The 6,146-nt window shown below is 37.7% G+C and overlaps 1 protein-coding gene and 1 long non-coding RNA gene across 2 annotated transcripts in view; both read left to right on the top strand.

Annotated features, from left to right (window-relative positions):
* LOC128689368 (potassium voltage-gated channel subfamily KQT member 1-like) overlaps window positions 1-6,146 on the top strand; it is a 773,858-nt gene that overhangs the window by 107,161 nt on the left and 660,551 nt on the right. The window lies entirely within an intron of this gene.
* Window positions 4,239-6,146, top strand: part of LOC138852902 (uncharacterized) — a 305,668-nt gene continuing 303,760 nt past the window's right edge. Inside the window, exon 1 of the long non-coding RNA XR_011392166.1 lies at window positions 4,239-4,513. This is a non-coding gene — a long non-coding RNA (uncharacterized lncRNA). The remainder of the gene's footprint in view (window positions 4,514-6,146) is intronic.

Here is a 6,146-nt window from a genome sequence, read left to right as displayed (position 1 = left end):
GGTTGTGGTGATGGGATGGTTGTGATGGATGGTTGTAGTGATGGGGTGGTTGTGGTGATGGGATGGTTGTGGCGATGAGATGGTTGTTGTGAAGGGGTGGTTGTGGTGATGTTGTGGTTGTGGTGATGGTTGGTTGTAGTGATGGGGTGGTTGTGGTGATGGGATGGTTGTGGCGATGAGATGGTTGTGAAGGGGTGGTTGTGATGGGGTGGTTGTGGTGATGGGATGGTTGTGGTGATGGGGTGGTTGTGGCGATGGGGTGGTTGTGGTGATGGAATGATTGTGGTGATGGAATGGTTGTGGCGATGGGATGATTGTGGTGATGGAATGGTGTGATGGGATGGTTGTGATGGGATGGTTGTGGTGATGGGGTGGTTGTGGTGATGGATGGTTGTAGTGATGGGGTGGTTGTGGTGATGGGATGGTTGTGGTGATGGATGGTTGTAGTGATGGGGTGGTTGTGGTGATGGGATGGTTGTGGCGATGAGATGGTTGTTGTGAAGGGGTGGTTGTGGTGATGGGGTGGTTGTGGCGATGGGGTGGTTGTGGTGATGGAATGATTGTGGTGATGGAATGGTTGTGGTGATGGGGTGGTTGTGGTGATGGGGTGGTTGTGGCGATGGGATGATTGTGGTGATGGAATGGTTGTGGTGATGGGATGGTTGTGGTGAGGGGATGGTTGTGGTGATGGGGTGGTTGTGGTGATGGGGTGGTTGTGGTGATGGTTGGTTGTAGTGATGGGGTGGTTGTGGTGATGGGATGGTTGTGGCGATGAGATGGTTGTGAAGGGGTGGTTGTGATGGGGTGGTTGTGGTGATGGGATGGTTGTGGTAATGGGGTGTTTGTGACGATGGGGTGGTTGTGGTGATGGGATGATTGTGGTGATGGAATGGTTGTGGTGATGGGGTGGTTGTGGTGATGGGGTGGTTGTGGCGATGGGATGATTGTGGTGATGGAATGGTTGTGGTGATGGGATGGTTGTGGTGAGGGGATGGTTGTGGTGATGGGGTGGTTGTGGTGATGCGGTGGTTGTGGCGATGGGGTGGTTGTGGTGATGGGGTGGTTGTGATGGGATGGTTGTGGTGATGGGGTGGTTGTGGTGATGGGATGGTTGTGGTGATGGGGTATTGTGGTGATGGGGTGGCTGTGGTGATGGGATGGTTGTGAAGGGGTGGTGGTGAAAATTGGAGTATAATCACACCTTTAACCCATAGTCACCTGTTTGTAGGCGCTCCTACCCCTCTGTGTCGTTGTGACCTGTTTGTAGGCGCTCCTACCCCTCTGTGTCGTCGTCACCTGTTTGTAGGCGCTCCTACCCGATGTGTCGTCGTCACCTGTTTGTAGGCGCTCCTACCTCTCTATGTCGTCGTCACCTGTTTGTAGGCGCTCCTACCCTTCTGTGTCGTCGTCACCTGTTTGTAGGTGCTCCTGCCCCTCTGTGTCGTAGTCACCTCTTTACAGGTGTTACTGCTCCTTTCTGTGTCACTGCTACTTTTTTGCGCTCTCCCCCCTCCGTGTAGCTTGTGGAGAACAGCACACCGTGGAACACGTTTCAACTTCGTCATGGTTTTAACAATTACTGGGATACCTGTAGGGACTTCTGGCAACTTTTAAGGGTGTCCATTGAGATTAACAACTTAAGGTAATCGGATTTTTAACATTGATTTGATATGGTTCGCCGGTATTTATCCCGGATTGGGTCTTGTCCAGTTGGTGACCCGGCGAATTTTAACTGACACTGGTTTTTTTCCCTCCTTGGTACGATAGTATTTTTTATTTCGTTCATGCAGACTATTTTTGTAAGTGTTAATTTTAGCTTTTTGTGTGTGTTGTGTGTATTTGTAATCTAGGGTGCTGCATGACATACACTGTCGAAGAGCTCTTGGTATTTTATGTTATGGCTACGTCAAGACACACTCAGTCGAAGAGCACTTGGTATTCGATGCCATGGCTTTGTCAAGACACTTTATACTCCGATATGTTATGCAGGAGGATCAATAGTCACCAGCATATCACCATTATAATTAAAATTCTCATTTACAGCTGCAGTTCAAATTTCAGAAGCTACTTATCCATCACGAGAAGAATTACAGTCCAAACGGTTACAATTTGTTATGCAGGTCATACTGCCTTGTTGTGTTAAATTTATTTGTAGTTTTGTGGAATATAAAATAAAGTGTTTACACCGTGGAAAAGAGCACCACAAATGTTAATGTTGACGTGTTGTGAATGCTCTTAATGAGTGACGTCACGGCGTCACTCATGAGCGTTCACTAAACGTCAACATCAATTAACGTTTGTGTAGCTCTTTTCCAAGTTATAAACAGCATATTTTATATTCCCAAACTACAAATAAATTCATGGCAGCAAGTTAGTAGCCTGCATAAGACAACTGTAATTCAAATTTCAAAACTTATTTGCTTACCGTTGAGAGCGAATCGAGTTTCAGCTGTTGGAGGAAAAGGCGAATGAGGAGAAGGCGAATGACGAAGAGACAAATGGGGAGGCGAATAAGGAAGAGGCAAATGAGGAGGATATTGAGGAGGAGGCGAATAAGGAAGAGGCGAATGAAGAGGACATTAAGGAGGAGGCAAATGATGAAGAATGAGGAAGAAACGAATGAAGAACCGAATGAGGAGGAAACGAATGAAGAACCGAATGAGGAAGAGGCAAATGAGGACGAGGATGTTAGACATGAGTTACTTTCAAAATACGTGTTGGTGGGCCATTAATATGGCATTTTCTTTAGAGGCATGTAGGACACGAAAAAGAAATGTATTTACCTCTACCGAAGCACACGATAATGACGGTAAAACAGTAATAATGGACTTGCTTCATGAGATGAGAAATGACGAATAAAGACGGGAGGGAGGCGAAGGGATAAGGGTGAATAATTGGCAGGGATAGAGGAGAAACAAAGAGATGGAGAAAACAAAGTTACTTCATGGTTAATTATATTTCTAGATTCGTTAGATCTTAGGGAAATCTCTGTGGAGACCTGGACAATGAATGGAGGGGAAGAGGATAAAAGACGAGACGAAAGTTAGTGAAAATTAGAGAACCTGGACGTTGGTAAGTGTTCATTTAGAGAATGAGAGAGAACAGTGAGAGAATAAGAGTGAGAATAGTGAAATTATAGTGAGAGAACATTGAGAGAATAGTGAGATAGAATACTGAGAGAATATAGTGCGAGATAGAACAGTGAAACAGAAAATAGCACAACAGAGAACAGCTATAGAAAGAGTGAAGAGTGAGGGAATAATTAGATACAGAAAGTAAGAAAATAGTGAAAGAATAGAGAATAGCGAGAGAAAAGATAAATTTCATACCATATCTAATTCTGAATCCTAGCCTAGTAGCACTGATCAAAATTAGTCATGCAGCCTGGTGCATGATGTATGTTGCATGATTAATGTATTTCAAAATTTTATTTCCGTTTTTGCATATATAATCACCTACAGTTTGATCTATAATTTCTTCGCTAGTAATTTTTTTTTGCAATGTAATGAATTTCGAATTAATGAAATGGGTTTTAAAACAAGTTTCTTACAGCATATGTTAATGATAATAATATGACATGATAATAATATTTTTTTATTATTGCTGCTAATGCTATTATTTAACTTATTAATTACAAATGTTAATATTAAGTTTTACTATTGCAATTACTATTAATTACAAATGTTAATATTAAGTTTTACTATTGCAGTTATTATTAATTACAAATGTTAATATTAAGTTTTACTATTGCAATTACTATTAATTACAAATGTTAATAATGCGTTTTACTACTGCAATTACTATTTGCTAATACAACCATTGTTAAAACAACAGTTGCCATTTCTGTTTTATTACTACTGATAGTACTCACACTACTCGTATTACTAATGCTGCTACTTATTGTACTATTTTCACTACAACCACCAGTACTATTACTACTGCTGCTCCTAGTTGGGTAAAAGGTGCATCAACGTGACAGAATAATTAACGCTTCACTCCCTCAGACACTAACATTAAAGACACTGGAAATTTATCCTCCTCAATATTTTGGAGAGCCCATCGTCAGTCTTATGAAAATTATAGATGAAGTTAAAGATGACAAAATTCATACAGTTTGCTTGAAAAAAAATAAATACACAAAACAAGCAATTCCTAAATGAATTAAAAGAATGAAAAGTAAGACATAAATTAGTGTAGTGAATCAAAGCAAGAATATCAAGTAGTCGGTATAGATCCGTCAGTGTTGTTGGAGCGGCTCTGATCCACTGTGATCAGGTGTTAGGTTGAATATAAAACATTTACACATGTTGCAGAAGATTGTTACCACCGTCAAGTGAAGACAGACACCTCTGATATATAATGCATAAGCCATAATAAGAAGCGCACGGCAGTCATTACGGTGTAGTGTAGATGAACACAAAGACTGGAGTGAACTAGGCTGGCTGCAGTCTCGTGGATGACGAGTTGAGTCAAGAGGAAACAATGCACAGAACGACACTGCTCCACACAGAACGTATGTAAAATTAAGAAATAACGTATTTAAAATTGAGAAGCAGTTCATTCGCGATTTTTTTTTTTTCATTTTGCCAAAGTCACGCAGCTCAGCCAGGTCCTCAGAATCTTGCCTGCCTGATAAAACCAACAGGCTACGGGAGACAAACGAACAGAGGTTACCAAGGTGAAAAGTTGGTCACGTTTCATTAAAATCTACGGCTCCACAAATCAAGAGAGGTAACAGCTGTAAAAGTAAAATACATCATTAATTTCACAGAGGAACAAATACTTATGATCGTCAGATAGCTGGATACTAAAGTAAATTACACGTGATCCCCAGCACCATACGTCACCTACAACCCCAGAGAAGTGTGGCTGGTAGGCGGCGCTGGCGTCTGCATTCCTTCGTAAGAAGCATTTACACACACACAACCCCTACCACAGTCATACATGCACAGCTGCAGGTATATTATATATATATATATATATATATATATATATATATATATATATATATATATATATATATATATATATATATATATATATATATATATACATATATATATATATGTCGTGCCGAATATGTAAAACTGGTCACTTAGCAAGAACTCATTTAAAATAAAGTCTTTTCTAAAATTTTCTCTTGTACGTTTAAAGATATATTTTTTTCATTAATATTGATGTAAAAATTCATAATTTTGCACCAAAAGAATCTTGGAAAACTTACCTAACCTTATTATAACAAGAACAATTTATTTTAGCCTAACCCAACTAAATATATTTTATACAAGTTTACAATAATTTAATAATAAAGAAACACAACGAAATATATTTTTTTCGTTAGGTTCAGAATGATTTTGGCGAAATTATTGCATACACAAATTTTCACTTGTCCTATATGGCAAGATGAGCGTTGCTATTTAAGCCAAGATCGCAAGTTCTGCCTATTCGGCACGACATATATACATATATATATATACATGTATATATATATATATATATATATATATATATATATATATATATATATATATATATATATATATATATATATATATATATATATATATATATATATATATACATGTATATATATATATATATATATATATATATATATACATGTATATATATATATATATATATATATATATATATATATATATATATATATATATATATATATATATATATATATATATATATATATATATATACATGTATATATATATATATATATATATATATATATATATATATACATGTATATATATATATATATATATATATATATATATATATATATATATATATATATACATGTATATATATATATATATATATATATATATATATATATATATATACATGTATATATATATATATATATATATATATATATATATATATATATATATATATATAAAATATACACCAGGGAGGAAGGAGGGGCAGCTGCCAGCTTTAGGGAGTCCCAAAAGTCTAGAAAATATGGAGAACTTGCCCATCATTATATGTTTGTTCCCATAGGCTCAGAGACCCTTGGCTCATGGGGAAAGAGTGCATCTAATTTCCTTAAGGAGCTGGGAAAAAGACTCATCATGGTAACTAGGGATCCCAGGGCAGCTAGTTTTCTGTTCCAGCGGCTC

The sequence above is a fragment of the Cherax quadricarinatus genome, chromosome 18, assembly GCF_038502225.1.
Source record: "Cherax quadricarinatus isolate ZL_2023a chromosome 18, ASM3850222v1, whole genome shotgun sequence".
NCBI classification, from domain to species: domain Eukaryota; kingdom Metazoa; phylum Arthropoda; class Malacostraca; order Decapoda; family Parastacidae; genus Cherax; species Cherax quadricarinatus.
Note: the sequence above shows the minus strand (reverse complement) of the source record. Positions and strands in the feature narration are given on the sequence as shown.